General features: G+C 52.5%; 1 protein-coding gene and 1 long non-coding RNA gene across 2 annotated transcripts in view; one reads left to right on the top strand and one right to left on the bottom strand.

The window, feature by feature from the left end:
* The window catches only part of GRIK3 (glutamate ionotropic receptor kainate type subunit 3), a 140,285-nt gene that overhangs the window by 98,330 nt on the left and 25,499 nt on the right, over positions 1-16,456 (bottom strand). The window lies entirely within an intron of this gene.
* Positions 1-16,456, top strand: part of LOC308182565 — a 43,597-nt gene that overhangs the window by 4,555 nt on the left and 22,586 nt on the right. Inside the window, exon 2 of the long non-coding RNA XR_013941885.1 lies at positions 1-16,456. This exon is cut by the window's right edge and continues 22,586 nt beyond it. This is a non-coding gene — a long non-coding RNA (uncharacterized lncRNA).

Raw genomic sequence — 16,456 nt, forward strand, 5'->3', positions numbered from 1 at the left:
GGTTCTTCAAATAATCTTTGCTTGTTAAGTACTGAAACAAAGATCCGTAAAGCCCTATTTCTGCAGGAGGAATGTAAGCTAAAGGTCACAGGGAGAACATACGATGGCTGTGTCTGGAGCTAAAGGGATAAACACAAATGCCTCTCTTAACTTCTTTCATCCTCTCAATGCTCACTTACCACTCGTGGAAATAATGCAACCACAGGATGGGGGAGAAAAACCATTTTTCTTATCTGTGCTGAAGAGTTGCACGCACTGAATCTCACTGTGAATTGTTCTGTTAAGAAGTATCAGATACTAATAACCAAGGCTTCTCCCGGTTTAATAATGAGGAGCCTTCCCCACGTCAAAAGCAGTGGTAGAGACAATGGGGCCAATTAACTCCTGGAGTCTTCCTGTGACCTTTGGAGTCTGCCCTGAGATACTTTGTATAAATAGACCGAAATAATATTGAGGGATGATGCGTTTTTTCTCAGTTCGGTAGCAAAAAAAGGGCTTTTCCTTAAACAAACACAGCAAATGTGTGCAGAAAGGTCAGCAAACTGAGAGAGGCTGGTGTTAAACCCAGCCTGTTCCAAAGCTGAGCACGGCTGTGATGGGTGGGGGTAATCGCAGGCTGTCCAGTGTTGGAAGGGACCCACAAGGATCATCAAGGCCAGCTCCTGGCTCCACGTGGGACTACCTAAAACTTAAACACTACATCTGAGAGCATTGTCCAAACTCTTCTTGACACCTCTGACTTGTGCCAGCCTGTGTGCTCCTTGGTGCTCCAGTCCCGGTCCCGGAGGCTCTGTCCTCCCAGGCGGAGGAGGAATTCCTCCAGGGAGGTCTGGGGGAAGAGAAGCCCATTTGTGGTCCCCATAAGCACCCTCGGGGCTGGCACGGCGCTGTTCCCCACTGCTTTCACTGCCGGCGTCCTGCCCGTGTCCTGGCTGCAGCTCTGCTGCCTGCACCGAGCAATGGCGAGGCGTTCTAGGGCAGCGCACCGAGGACTTGGCTTAATTACTGCATTACAGGGTATTTGTGCCTCAATTAGCTGTGACTCTGTTTTTCTCCCACTGCACAAACTTAGAACGCCCCGTAATGATGCAGGCTTCTAACGGTTCCTCTAGTATTTTGCTGTGGCTTTATCTACTGATTAATGACCAGGAGCTGGACTGAAGGTCACCGTTATGTTCTCCATGGGTGTATAAAAATAAACACGCAAGATGTCCTTTCAGTATTTCTGTGCAAGCTTTGTGCAGAGGGCCCAGGGCCAGAGCATAAACACGGCCATAAAATCATCCTAACATCGCGCAGCTCGATGGCAATACACTGCCTAATTGTGGAAGTCTCAAAGACATCCTCAAGAAGCTGTAAAGTGGGAACGGAGGCTGGTGGATGGGTCCACGATGAATCCTAAGGAGACTGGCTAAAAGGCAGGGGCATTAAGGAGCAGCACAGAGTAAGGGCTTGAGGAAATGCAACTATAAAAAGATGGGGAAAAGGGGTTGTGTGTATAACTAGGAAGCAGCTAAAACAACACACCAAAAGGGAGACATAAAACTTGAAAATTGGGTAATAAATCTCTGCCCTCATCAAAGAAGAGACAGTTCTATTGGAAAATAAAAATAACATTCTGAACCACAACAAAGCGGAATTTATAGCCCAATTAAAAATGCACAACTGGGAAAGAAACAACCTCAAATACTTCTGTTCCTACTTTAGGTAGAACGCAGCGAGCGCGCGGCATCTCTGGCGAGGGGAAAGACCACTGGAAAGTGCAAGGAAATAATGGCGTGCGTGTCCGATTGATTAAAGACTTCTCTCTGCCTCTGAGACAGCCTGCAAAGTCGCAAGCTGCTCCTGAGCTGCTGATGCCCCTGGACTTGGATGATTCATTTGCTTTCCACCAGTTACGTGCCTGGCTCTGCTCCAGCGCGAGGCTGGGATGGGATGAGGAGCGGAGCGTGGGGAGGAGCTGCCTTCACCTGCCCCGCGCCTTCCGTGGGCTCCACAGGGACTCCACCTCCGGGGTGGTGGTGCTGCGAGGTGCTGGGCTACGTGGGAGCGGTGCAGACGTCATTAAACCTGGTGCTTCTGCACCTCCGGCTGGGGACGGGACAGGGTGGGGGCTTGTGCTTGTAGGGCCACCAGCAGGGGAAGCCGGGGGTGAGTCAGGAGCCTGTCCCCCAGCCCCGTGGCTTGCCCTGCTGGGGGAGCTGCTATGTCACAGCGTTAGCGTGGCTGAGAAACCTAAGGGAACAACCCCCAGCGCGATGGCAACAGCTTGTCTGGTTATAGAGGCCACAAAGCATCATAAAACAGAAATGCAGAGCTGAGAATGAGTCTCCCAAGAAGAACGTGGAAGGAGACCCGCAGCGGCGAGCTGCCCAGGGAGGTGCCTTCCCCTTGCGGGGGCTCGGAGACGGGTGTCAGCACTGGAGAGGAGAGTGAGCACCCCCAGTAGTGCTTCGGGGGGAGAGAGAGAAAATCCGCGTGTCCGTGGGGAAAAGGGAGCCCCGTTATTATCACAAAGGCTCTTGAAAACTCAGGGCAGCTTTTGCGTGAGCAACAAAAGCCGCGCTAGCCACACGAACCATCTGGAGCTCCCTGTGGGGATTCAATAAACTTCCTCAAATTGCTTCAGACGTTTTCCACTCTCTCCACTCATTTTATGTGCAGAGTTCAGCAAGGCGCAGTTTCCTACTCAAACACCACTTGTCACTTATATTTGGGTCGTTTTTCTTCTCTCTGCCAATACCTCTCTCCTCTGGCTCGTGAGCCTTCGGCACCCTCCCGGCAGCAGGCGGGGGTCACGCCGCACACCAGGGGACTCGCAGGGCCCTTGGACTGTCACTGCCAAATCTGTGCAGCAGGGACGCAATTCAGCCGCCTGCCCCCTTCCTTCACCTCGAACAGAATTGCACTTTTTTTTTTCATTATGCTCTCCAGCAGCTCCCGCCCGCGCCGTGCTGCCGGGGCTCGCGCCGTGCTGCAGTGCAGGCAGCGGTGCCAGCAGCAGCAGCTGGTGGCCACGTTCCTGTCTGCCTGCTGCTTATCAGGAGTCGAGCCGCAGACGCGCTCGCGCTCCAGCAGTGAATTATGATATAAAAATAAGCAGAGGCCTGATTATTGGCTTTGTCTGCTTTTTGCAAACAGATGCTCCATTGTTTATTGAGCCTGTTCTCTAAATCCGCTGCCATGTACGTGGTGCGTGGTGGTTCAGATCTGCAGACACTCTCTGGTATCTTCATTTTTAAAGCTGCCTGACAGACGCATCTTGCGTGCTGTCTGTTAGCATGACCTTCTCCCACAGGACGGTATATTTAGCAGCAACCCAAGGCCAGAAGAGCGTTGTTTACTAACCCTATCAGAAGGCAGATCCCACCCCAACCCCGATCCAAGGAAAGCCGATGCGTGCATCACAGCCCTCCCTCGCTGGCGCTCAGTGATTCATCTCAAGGAAGGAGAAACTTCATCGTGCTGAAGCTGAGCCCTGGCTCCCCAAGCCTGGTAGTTTTCTTCTAGGCAACATGAAAGGGTGCTGAAGTGCTGGTCAGCGGCCTCTGATTGCCCCATGGCACAAGGTACTGAGAGCTGAACCCTTCAGAAGTTGCCCAGTGCACGTTCTCCACTCTGTTGGTGCCTGGTGCCTGTACAGACCTCATTTGTTCAGGTACCAATTTTCTGTGAATGTGTGAGCTCACGCAATGATAAAATTAGCTTGCATGAAACGTTGCTGTCTGTGAAATGCCATCCTTACCCCTGGTTACTGGGCACACGTTGGACAGAAAACAGTCCCTGCCCGTTCAGTGCCAAACGTGGCACTGGCAGATCTCATCCCCACGTACTCATGTTACAGGAGCGTGCCCTGAATAAGGGGATTTGGGGAAGCTCTGCCACACTCAGTAGTTTCAGCTCCAGGGATACATGAGAGCAATTTTTCTTCTTGCCATGCTCCTTGTCATTTCAGGTTTTATGTCTGAAGAAACTTAAAGGAAAACACTGCCCAGATTACTGTGTTTGCCTCCTGTCAGAGCAGAATTACGCGATAGCTTCTACTTTATTTCTGCATGAAACCCTGTCTGACTTAGTCAAGTACTTCTTGCATTTGTCAGGCTAAATATGAAGGAAATGGAAAGTGCTTGGAAGGGAAAGGCTCAGCCTTGCATCAGTCAAACACCGCTGGCTTCCAGCACGCGTGGCTGCTTCAGGCGGGCAGGCAGGGGCCGTGCAGGAGGACATCTCCCCTCCCAGGTCAGAGCTTATCCCAAAATCTTGTGCAAGGGCTGCGGGCTCGAGCCCCTCTGGATGGACAAAGCACACTCAAGAGGCACTGACCTGCACCAGACACTCTGCGATGCTGGTGCCCAAGCCAGGTTTGTTCTGCTCCTAAAGTAATAATAGAGCACATTTTCTAAGCATCTTGGTGACAGACATCTCTTCCCTGAGCTCTTCAAAGGAACGGCTCCTTTTTCCGTACCTCACTGAGGTCGCTTACGCTACAGCACAACAACACTCCGTAGCTTTCAACAGCATTTTCAATTAACACCAAAATCTAATGAGAATACGTAATCACTGGTATTCTGCTGCCAAGCACTTACAGGAGACGCAAACTTCAAATGCAATGTCTTCAGAAACGCAGCTAAAAGAAGCCTTTTATGCATACCGGTCTGGTACGTGCGTCTTCACTTGTACGTTTAGCTGGGGGATGATACTTGGCTAATTTGGGCAGTAAGGGAAAACACTTTGCCGTGTAAGGACCCGGTCTGGTCCCAACAAGCCACAGCAAAGGGAAGAGCAGTGAGTGGCAGGATATAAATATACGTGGGAATAACTCGTGTTTGGATAAAGACCCGGAGCAGAAGCAGTTTTCCATCTGGAACCCGATAAGCACAAGAGACTAATACCCTGCAGTCCCTGGGATCTGTGGTTTTCAGTGTAGGGCTTTGCTCACGCATGCCACGTGCCCAGCCTGAGCCCAGCCTGAGCCCAGCTCCCCACGGGGCAAATCCTGCCTCCGGGCTGCGCGGCGAGGCTGACCCCTCCTGCCAGCCCGGCCCTCCCTTCTCTGCTAGGTCACGTATACCTGCTGCTCCCTTTTTCTGCCTTACTGCATTTTGATGATTGCATTTATTATTCATTATTTTAAACTGCGCTTCAGACACCCAGCGGGGCAAATTGTTAGACAAGGTCATGCCCTGGAATGCTTTGAATCTATTTTGCGAGCGTAGTGCGGTAAGCAAGGGAGAAGGGCAGGGCAGGTAATGTCTGGCTGAACAAAAGGTTGCACAGATAAAATTCGGAGGTGCTTTGGAAGCCTTGCTTGCGTCTCAGTTCGTGCCAGGCATTCGGTGACCTGCACTCCCAGGTGTCACTGTGTCACAGTGTACCTCTCTGTACCTCCGTACAGTGTACCTCCGATGGCAGCGGCGCTGCCTGCGGTCTCCTCTCCAAAGCGCCCCGTGCAGCCTTCTGCAGAGCCTTGGTGGGCTGCTGGTGGGCTGCTGGATTATTCCTGCTGTGACCGCTGTGCGTCACGAGGCTTCGTAGCACTCGTGCCCTTCGCTTCTCGCACGTGGTCTGAAAGAGCTTGTCGTGCACAAGGCAAGGTGACGTGCAGCAGGGGCTTCTCTCCGTCCTGTGCTGGCAGCTCGCCGCAGGAGTCTTTCCGCTGGGCTCTGCCGCAGGGTCAGGGTGGGCTTGGGGTTGACTGGGGTTGAGGTCAGGGTGACTGCAGGGTTTGGGAGCTGAGGCCTGTTCCCACTGGACACCTGCACGAGGATGGGGCTGGAGCCGGTATGGGGCCAGCGTGGAGCAGGGAGAGGGCTCGTGGGGCTCTGGAGACAGGGCTGCAGCGGGGACAGGGCCGGGGCAGTGCTTACTGAACGTGTCACTGGGGCTGGTGTGGGCAGCTGCTCGGACTCTCTTGGTTTCACCTGTGTCACTCATCTCTACTTCTAAAATAGCAAGCAAATACAGGAGGAGCAAAGGTTTTCCTTACAAAGCAGGTGTCTGAGGCCTCCCAGCTCCTTTGTTAGGTCTGCCTGCCATTGCATTGTGCAGGAGCCCTCCCGGCCGTGTCTCCGCAGCAGGGCTGGGACCTCCTGGAGCCCTCCCTGCCCCACGTCCGGGAAGCAGCCGAGCTGTGCGTGTACCACCCTGACCGAGTGCTCCTGCAGCCTCCGTGCGGTTATCCGCAAAGCGATCGGGCGTGTAATTTGTTCTATAGGTGTGCGACAGAAAGGACAGACCGTGAGGGTCAAGTGGCAACAAAAGAGCTCTCTGCACATCTTTCCTAATGGAATGCTTTATGGGGCGAGGACTCCTTTCAATTAATCTGTGTTGATAGACGCAGAGCCTCTGTGCAGAAATGCCTTTCTATTCTCTATAGCGCAAAACCTGCCCCGGGATCTTGGAGCAACACTGCGGTTACGGTGGCTAAAACGTTCAGACGTAGCAGTGGAAATGTTGATGATAAATGTTTTTGTTCTTTTTTTATTTGCTTTCACTTCTTTCCCTGAAAAATGATAATCTTGAGTCTCCTCTGGAAAGCATTTACAGCAGCAGTAGTACATTTTATTTGGGGAAAATGCTGGTAGCGGGTGCCAGGGGACCCGGCGATGCCTTTACCTGATGCTGGTTCAAAGAGAGGAAGGAGCAGTTAAGTGTCGCTGAGGTCAGCCAACACTGAGCCCACCTCATGGGTTTAAATCGGGTCTAGGAAGGAGCTTTACCTTCTTTCAGGTATGTCTGGGGGATTATAAATTCATGTGGGTTTGCTGTACCCCAGTAATCCCATGGAAAGTACCCCAGTAATCCCATGGAAAGTAACCCATCTGCCAGCCTTCTGAAATGATGCTGCCCTTTTTGTTTGGTCCCAGGGCTACCGGGTTGTACCTCAATTTCAAGCGATGCTTGGGTCTGCACTAATCGCCGAGCTCAGCCGGTGATTTCTTGGTGCCTGGGGGCGGTGGGCTTGGAGGGGGGTGTTTGGCTCCACCACATTGCCTCAAATCCCCCGAGTCTGGAGCCATTCGTTGCTTCTGGTAGCCACAAAAACAGTACAAATTCGGTAGGGACCAGGCTGGGAAATGCTGCATTAGATCCTTGCCCTAGGAACGCGAGTGAAGGAGAGGAGTCACTGTCACTAAGTGTCCCCGTAGCACAGACTACCTGGGAGTGAATTCGCCAGGCTGATTCAATTGGAAATAACGCTTTCACAAACAGGATGCATCTGTTCTCACCTGCCTTAATGAAATTATTTAGCACCCTACCATTATACTGTTTCAAGAAATAAGATTCACTGGCTGATAAAAATGACAGAAAAAATGGAGCCAGGCAGAGGAAGTGTGTGTGGAGCAACAACAGCAACCTGAGCAGCTGTGCCCTGCTCGTACATTTTATCTAAACAACTTTTTGTAGCAGAAACACTAACTGCTTCAAAAATGTGCTGACTTCTGCTTTATTCACAGTTAGCTAGGGATGGCACATTGTTTTGAGCTCTTCGTTCAAGAGCACGTAGGATGTGTTACGTGCCCGTGATGGGGAGGGCGAGGGGACAGAAAGAATGACTACACCAAATAACGTGAAGAGGTGGAAACAGCCCTCGAGTCCCTTTTCTTCCAAAATCAAATTTCTGATTCTGATGCCCCAAAGCATGGGGATGTTTCAGTTTTCAGATATCCGCTGTAAAAAACAGAAACCTTCATCCCTTGCTCTTAAAATTGTGTGCAGCCTCCACTCATGTAACCCTCCAGGGCGGCGTCTTCTCTAGGGAGGCTTCAGTTAGTCTTAAGGTGACTTTTTGCTAAAATTTGGCAGGAAAGCAAGAATTGCCCTTGGTACCATGCCCCGTGCCATGCAGCCCCTCCAGAGGCACCTTCCCCGGGCACTGTGCCCCTTGGGCATCCTCCCAGCGGGCTGCTCCTGTTGCTTTATGGCAGTCCTTTCTCAGGGGCCGCGCACCCAGCTCTGCCCCGCGCAGGCTGACGTTACAATCCCACAGAGAATAAGAGAGGGGCTGTACCGCACAAATCCCAAATCTCGTCAAGAATGAAGTTAGGTTTGATGACCGGTTTTCGTGAAGATGTGCTGAGAGGCATTAAGTCGGTGCTGCTTGCAAATGCTCGTGCTACCCACCTTACCCTGCTTTCCTCGTGCTGACAGTCCCAGCCCCCCAAACCTCCCTGCTCCTACAGGTTTTGTTCCAAGCAGCCCCCGATCAGCCGGAGCCACCTGCAGCCAGCACCTCGGGGCCCGGGGAGGTTTTCTGGGTTTGCTGACTTCTTTTGGGAAGTCTCTCCATGGAACCCCAGCCTGGGCTCCCCCTCAGTTACTAATGGGAAGGAATGCATTTCATCATCCCTCAGTGCTAATAAACATCACTCTTCCTTTTGTGTGAAGAGTAGAAAATAATTATTAGTCATTCGTGTATTACTTTTGCAGTTAGCAATTACACCAAATTCAGCTGACAATGCCCTCCTGATTTATAAGTGTTTCATAGGATTTCACCTGTTCTTTACCTTGCTAACCATGAGTGTTTTACCAGGATGTCTTTACTTTTCTTATAAATTTTCTGCTTCGCCTAACTCGTAATTTACCTTTATTGTTACCAATTTCGTATTTTCCCATTTCTTTATGCTTCTTATGTCTTTCCCTTTCTCCTGTTTTTTAATTTTATTACTGGCTTCAGTTCAGCAATAAACCAAGATGGGCTCCCAGCCAAAGCTATCTTCTTCTCTGATTTGCCAAAGAAAATATATTTCCAGACTCTAGTAAATTCTCTGGAACTCCCGCATTTCTTGCACAGTTCTCCTTGTAAATTTTCCCAAGGATCTGGGGGAAGCGAAGTGTTGCTTGCAGAGTACCACCTACGTTTGCTGCTTGTTGCAGGGTCCCCTCCCATCATGAGGTTTTTCCCTTTCCCAGGTAGGAATTGAGCCCAGGCAGCCTGTGCCCACGCCCGCGGGTGCTCCACGTTCTGCCTTTGTCTGGGGTTAGGCTGGCTCCGTGCTTCTCCCCAGTCACAGAGGAGGGAGGTGGCAAAACTGCTGTCACATCTCTGCTTACGGTAACAAGGATGCTGTGCAGAGCCCTGGCTGGCAACCTCAGCGCTCACACCTCAGCATATGTCTCCCTGCCAGTTAGCATAAGCTGTTTTTTGCTAATGGGAATGAGCAGTGCCCTCGTCTGCAGTGCTGACAGCCGCTGCCCCGCTCCCAGCGGCATGCAGCGCCCGGAGGGACCCGGCTCGCTGCCTGAGCGCCCCATGCAGCAGCCCTGTGCTGGCACCCGGGTGTCCCTGGTGCCTGGGTCCTCTCCAGACCAGTCCTGAGACAGCAGAGGGCTGCAAAGCATGCTCTGAGGTCCTCCAAAAGCATCTGTTGGGGGCCAGTTTCTCCTCTTGTGAACCTCCTCCCGGATGCCTGCAGCATTTCCTGCTGTTTGGTGGGAGCTGCAGAAAGCTCTCCAGCAACCACCAATATTCAGAGTACTGGGATTTAAAAGGAGCAGTCCTGAGGGTCCTAATGTATCTGTCTAAGAGAAGGCTCCATTTTCCTGCTCTCTGCAAGCCCACTCCAGCAGTGCTATTCTGAACAACGTACTAGTTCCTAGAATCTCGGGCACAGGCTGAGATTGCAGTGTTTTTAAGACATAATGAAAAAGGTAATTTTCCCAGCCTCCCTGCAATCTCCATCATTGGGGAGGTATTTTGTGCAATTTTCAGTACTAGCTGTAATCTTACTCCCAGAGATGATAGCATGCTGCCAGGGGTTCTTTGAACCCTGCGATGCGCTGGGCCCCCCGGACGGAGGACAGAAGACGTGCGGGCGGCCGTACCGGTGGCACCTCTGCTAGAGCTGCCCGCGTGTAAAGCTCCTGCACCAAGAGCACACTGTGTCAGCTGGGCAGAGGCTGCCCTAACACCGAGGTCTGGGGCTGTGTCCACAAGGTGAGATGCTTAAAAAAACAGAGATTAATGGTGAAACAGTTCACGGGATGTGCTTACATGCAGGGCATGTGTCCTGTGAAGGGGACACTGCCACGTCCCTGGTGTCACGCCTCTGTCGTGCTGTCCCTGCAGGGGAGCAGGGCACAGCACTGAAATGAGAACAGTCATCACCGTGATTTTGGCAGGAGCGGTTGCTGCTCAGTGAAAGGGACACCAGGTTCCTACGATGTTCGATGCCTTTGAGAACTAGATGGGACTTGGACAAGCTTCTAGATGGATGGGGAGTTTGTAGCCCTCGCTTTGTCTGTGATGGATCTGCTGAAGCCAAGGAGGAGGGGCGAACGAAGCAGGCTGTGCGGGGAAGATAAGCGCTGCAGCAGGCAGTGCAGCTCGGGAGGCAGCACGGCCAGGTGGGTGCTGCTTCTCCTCCTACTTCGAGCCTCCTTGAAGGCAACGGCTGGAGCAGCGCAGTGCATCGGGGCACCGCTGGCTGCAGCTCGTGGCCCCAGCTGTGTGCGCAGGACCCGACCCCGCTGAGAGGCTCTCGGCACATAAATAGACCCGGTTCCATGGGAAACGATGCCTCAGAAACACGAGACAAGAACATAGAAGGGTTGTGAGGAGTGCGTCTGGATGCGAAGCTATATGGAGTATTAATAACAGGACAGTGTTCCCAACAACAGCTCTTTAGTTAGAGAGCTCCCAGCAGTAAAAGCAGTTGAAATGAGCTCCATCTACTGACACAGCAGCACTGGCAGGCAGTCAAGGGCAGTGCTGACTTCAAAGAGGCTGCGTTTCGCCTTCCCAGCTGATTGTGCCGGACGAGCGGGGCGCGGGCTACCATTAGGCAGCGCGGACAGTGCCTGGGATGCGCTCGCTGCTGATGGAAGGAAAGTGCAAAGTGTTAGCGGCAAAACAGAGCCGGGCAGCAGCCTCCACAGCACTCATGAAATAAAAACACGCCTCTTGAGCTATGTGCCAGAAGCCATTAGCCAGAAAGCAAATAATCTGCAGAAGGGATCGTCCAAGCCGGGGTGGTCTGCAGCAGCTCATCTGCGGTCGTTCGCTTCATCGTGATGTCTCCGTCCCGGCCTCCCTGCCTCAGGGCTTGGTAGTAGGGCTTGGGATAGATGCTTGCAGGCAACAGGACACAAACAAGCTGTAATGCTCAATCCGATGATGTTAGGGATTTCAAGGAAAACAGAAATGAAAATGTCAAACCTGTTAAGCTTTGGAGAGCTTTCACCAGAATGTGGGCAGCAGGGACTCCGGGAGGTTGTTTAAAAATAGGAGCCAGAGGGAAATTGCTCTCACAATGATGACGTTTGGTGTTGATGCCCTGCTGGAGCACTTTTCACTCTGCTTTTTATAGATCACAAAAGGAAAAAAAAAGCACGGAAAGAATCATGTGATGCCTAAATTATGAGCCCACTCAAGAAGCAGGGGCTCAAAACTCAGCTCAGTCATCTTAAGTTCAGCCTTGATTGCGCCTGTGTCATCGCTCTGAGTGCCTGAACAAAGCAGCAGAAGAGGGTAGGAGAAACACCGTTCAGTTGTCCAAGGCCTAGGGCCTCTTATAATCACTTCTACCTGTGCAAGAGCAGCGCAGGACACTTAACACCTCTGAAAAGCAGTATTTTACAGCTTCTTTGCATCTCTCAAGTGCAGATCTCCACTTCAGCATGGAGCAGAGCAGTGGGGCGCTGCCTGTCCTGCCTGGGGGGCTCCCTGAGCGGCAGCACCGCACGAGCTGGGAGGCTGCTGGAAGTCCAGCTGCCTGATGACATGGGTAGTGAATGCTAGGAGAATTGTAAGAACTTTATGTATTAAGGCTTTTCGGTTGTTTCTGCTCTACGGGGGCACCGGCACTTGTAAATCAGGAAGGGGTTACTGCTCGGGGTTTTAGCCTACTTGTTCCACTTAAAGGCCATTTCGTGCTGCATGTAACTGAAGCTGGTGCTCGACTAAAAAGTGCACGTGTGATAGTGTAAGTCTTGAGTTTATTGACACGTAACCCTTTGTTTTGTACTGGCATTTGAGGCGGCATTACCGGGTAGCTTTTAGTTAGGTTGAGACCAGTGCCGCAGTGGGCACCGCTGCAGCTCCTCGGCGGCTTCGCGCCAGAGGCAGAGGACAGAGGACGGGACCCGAAGCATGGGGTGCAGGGCTCCTGTCCCAGCCTCCTCCCAGCCCAGGAGCATCCTCCCTCACCACCAAAACGCAGCTATTCGCGGGTGCCGACGGGGAGTTTGGCAGGGCTTTGCCTGGCAGCTCTGCCAAGAGCTATTTGGCACCCACGCTCCTGATAGACTGGGGAGCAGACACCAGCGAGACAATATGGCCCGGCGCAGACGGCAAGCAAACAAATGCTGGTGCCCACCCGCTTATTGCTTAGCTGGTGGAATCCCCCTGGCTTCCTTTTTGCCTAACGTGCTGGTCTCTGGAAAGCAACACCACAGCCGTCAAGTGATGTAGGAAAACGCTACGGCCTGTCCATATCTCCTGACACTGACTGGGGACTGCTCTCGTTATTGCCCCCGGTGACCTCTGCCCTGCGCGGTCTGCGCTGCGCTGCCCAAAGTTGTGCCAGGCAGGACGGAGCAGGGGACCAAAGTGGCACAGAATCACAGCATCACAGAACGGTAGGGACTGGAAGGGACCTTGAAAGATCATCTAGTCCAGTCCCCCTGCTGGAGCAGGACACCTCCGCAGTCTCCAGGATCTGCCCTGTTCCCTCTGTGCTGAGCCCAGAGCCAAAATACTCCGCTTAGGGAAGTCTCAGACAAGGATTCCTGCACCAGTTTTCCAGGTCTAACTGTGCAGCCACGCTGTATCTCATCCTCTCTGCAGCCATACTCTTGTCACCCTTTCCTCCACCTGCGGCACGAGGCTCCTTCCCCCCCTCCATCCCCTTTCGCTGCTCTCTGGCCGTGTGTCTGCGGAGCCCCTCTCGGCAGGACCCTTCCTGGCATTCCCAGCACAGCGCCCGCAGGAGCAGTCCCACGAATTTGGGACTGGATCTGCTCAGGGGTCGCACCAGGCACGGCGCTGCTGCAGGTGGCTTCTGCTCTTCCATCACCACCACGGCTGCTGGGGGCAGCCCTCCCTCGGCTCTGCGCTCCTGGCACAGGCAGGAGTGGAGCGCGGTGTAATCAAGGCAGAGAGCAGACGGGAAGACGGAAAATATACTGAGAGATACAAAGGGCAAGGCAGAAATAAAAGAGTCTGATCCAGGCATTCAGGTATAAGATGACAAAAACATAAACAGCATGCTAGTGCCTGTAAATGAATTGCAATTCAGGAGCCAGGCGAGCAGGGCTGACAGGGAGAATGACAGCTCCTCTTATCGTCTTTTCAATTACCTGCTGCAAAGTGGACCACACAAAGACAGCAGAAAAGTCACAGGCCCTTACAGAAAGCGGCTGAAAGACCAGCGGCTGGCCCTTCCCTCGGAGAGGTGAGGAATAAAGCCCAGCTTAGCGGGCTGCTGAGCTCTCCGTCCCCCGGCGCTTCTGATTGTTCTGCTGCGGCTCGGAGGGAGCCGGCGCTGCCCTCGCTTTGTGCCGCTCACCCCAGGGGATGCAGGTGCTGCTGTGCACCCAGCGCCCAGCATCTCCGTCCTGCGAGCGGGGAAGGGGCTTCCCCGTGGTGCTGCAGAGGCTGCTTGCTGTACAATCCGTACTCATGGACGTGCCTGCAAAGATCGCTTCCCTGCCGGCTGTGAGACAGGGAGCAGGCGGTAGCTGTCCTGCTCGCCGGGCTGCATCCAGAGGTAGCGTGCGGGGCTGTGAGATGGTCAAAAGGCATCTCTGCTACACAGGAATCCTCGAGCAGCGGAGCTCCTCGGCCACTCCAGCCACATGGAGAGCAGCAAAGGTGTCACCCTGCGGAGGGCAAAGCCGCAGGAGCGGCAGGGGTGGCTTCCACGGGGCGGAAGAAGGCACCGAGGGAAGCAAGCGCTGCGGTCACATAACAAGTCGTAACGCTCACCTTATAAAAGCCACAAACTCGGTGATTTAAAGAGGGGAAAACTACTATTTGTTTCCAAATTTACAGGCAATAATCCTTGATTTAGATCCCTGTCTGCCTCCTGTATAGACTGCGGTATAATTTAGAGGACAATAAAGTCTGGGACCATAATACCATCGCCACGATAAATCAGGCTAGCTACCACCTCTCAGAACAGAAATTATTAATCTGTGTTCGAAATGATATGCCTGCATATTGCTTATTTTAGCTGTTTATGCAGCAAGCTGAGATAGCACTTTCCCCCGTTATTATTTTTTACTTTTGCAATGAAATACTGTCTCCTCCTACCAAAGGGGCATTTATTACCCGATATATATGGGGGCGGCCTAGTGTTGCGCACACAAAGCATCTAATATCAGGATATAACTTTACGACGTAGCACCGCACCGTTCATTTCTAGGGTGTTCTCAATACTGAGTGCCTTCACCCACTGCTGCCTGGTGCCAGCCGTGCTGTGACAAGCTCGCTGTGTCCTCAGCAAGGGGACGGTGCCATCCCCGCACGGCTCCCCACGTGGGGACCCCGAGGGCTCTGTGGGAGGCTCCTGGTGTAGATGGAGACGTGGTTTCTGCCAGTTTCTGCGTGCTCGGCTGTTCCTTCCCTCCCTGGCCCGCTGCACCACGCTGCCCAGACTCAGCTTGTTCCAGCCGTGACACTTGAGGCTGTTTCTCCTCCCCAAAAGCTCATCTCCTAATCAAGAGCACTCGTGGCACTCGATACGCTCAGGAAAAGCAGCAGTGTTGAAGGGAGAATGCAACAGATGTTTCCAAACTGCGTTAGCACTCTTCCTTGGCTACTCAGGCTTCCCAAATGAAATCCAAGTCTCACGGTGGTTCCTCGACTATGTAACTGCAGATTTGCTCCCTCCATGCTCTCTCTATTCCTGCATCACTCCGTTCACCACTGCTCACTGAGCCCCGATAAGAACCAGACCCGGACATCGCCACAGCCCCTGGCACAGTCCCTGATCAGCGGCAGTGCCGGCAGGCACTGAACTGCAAGGAGCATCCTCTTAATACCCGCGCTTTGTGTGCCTTTTCCCCCTGTTATTTTGTCTTCTCTCCTGCATGCCAGTACTCTGAAGCTGCTTTGGGGGAAAGCTGATGAAGACAAGCTCGAGCTGATGCTACAGCTGTGTTTCGTTTCCCCAAGTGGACGACACCACGGCCCCGTACCAAGCACACCATGACAAGGGAAGGGTCAGCCTGGCTTTGCAGGGCTGCTCGGGCTGGTGCTGGGCTCCTGGCGCAGGGAAGGGCACTCGGGAAAATCCGCGTGGTCTGAGAGTCACCAGCGTCCTGGTGCTGAGCTATGGGGCAGCACTCTTCTTGTCCTGATGACATATCTAACATATGTTGAGTCTTCAGTGACAGACCAACAATATTTTTGGCACACGGTATTTGCAACACTAAAATTTAACATTTAAAAGTTGAGTTTTCTGGGAATTTGTAAGAAGGAAAGAAGAAGAGAGGAAGAGAGGAAAGTGATAGATATTGAGCATGAAAGGCATGCTAAAGAACCGATCAGGCTTCGGCTCCCTCTCGGTGGGGTCGAGGCAGTGGGGTCCCCCTCTGCAGTGACAAGGGGAAACCATGCCAGAAGAGGAGGGAGAAGCCGGCATTTGTCCCACAAACACACAGCAGGTGCAGTGGAGCTGCCGCCGAGCAGCCCCGTTACCATCTCCTGGTGACAACTTGGCAGTTGAGGATTTGAGCAACAGAGTGATTCACCCCGAGCAACAAAGGCAAGAATGAGACTTTTCAATTGGCGTCCCTTGGGACAGAAAGTAATTAAGTGCCGTATCTGCGGTCCCTGTCTGAAGCCAGACACAGCTCACGCCCCGCCAGTCCTGAAAAGGTGCCGAGGTGCCTGTGCCTGCAGACGTCTCCCTTCCTTTTCTGTAAAATCCCAATTACCAGTGGGATTTCCTCATCACTCAGGATTTTCTTTTTTTGCATTCTCAAGGGATTGCCGTCATTTTCATTTGCTGGAGTGATCTGTTTTCATTGGGAGTGAAACATAAAAGTGTTGAAATGAATTTTAACATTGTCCTCAGGACAACATAAAAACTTGTGGTTTTAATAAAGTACAATTTATTTGTTAAGCAAATAACTTTTTTTTTTTTCAATTTCTCAAATTGTCTGCAGTCACTTTCGGTCCAAAGCAAAGGGCTGAAAGTTGCGTTTGTACTCCATAAAATATTCAGCACTGAAATTTCCCCAGGAATGTCCCCATCTGCTGCTAGACTTTCCTTTGCTGCTAATTATCAAATAGATCTGAGCAGAAATAAATAATAGATCTCTTCTAAAGAAGCAGAAGTAAAAATTGATGAGTGTTTGCTGTTTTGGCGGGGCTTCCCTTTGAAGCTGCCCTACTGCCTCCTGCCCTACAGGCGTTGTGCTCGCCCCCAGCGCTCGCAGACGTGCGACGTGAGCAGCGCTGCCTGCTCCCCCAGCTGCCCTGTGAACGTTTTTCTGCTTCCTTCCTTGG

The sequence above is a fragment of the Anser brachyrhynchus genome, assembly GCF_964034855.1.
Source record: "Anser brachyrhynchus genome assembly, chromosome: 24".
NCBI classification, from domain to species: Eukaryota; Metazoa; Chordata; class Aves; order Anseriformes; family Anatidae; genus Anser; species Anser brachyrhynchus.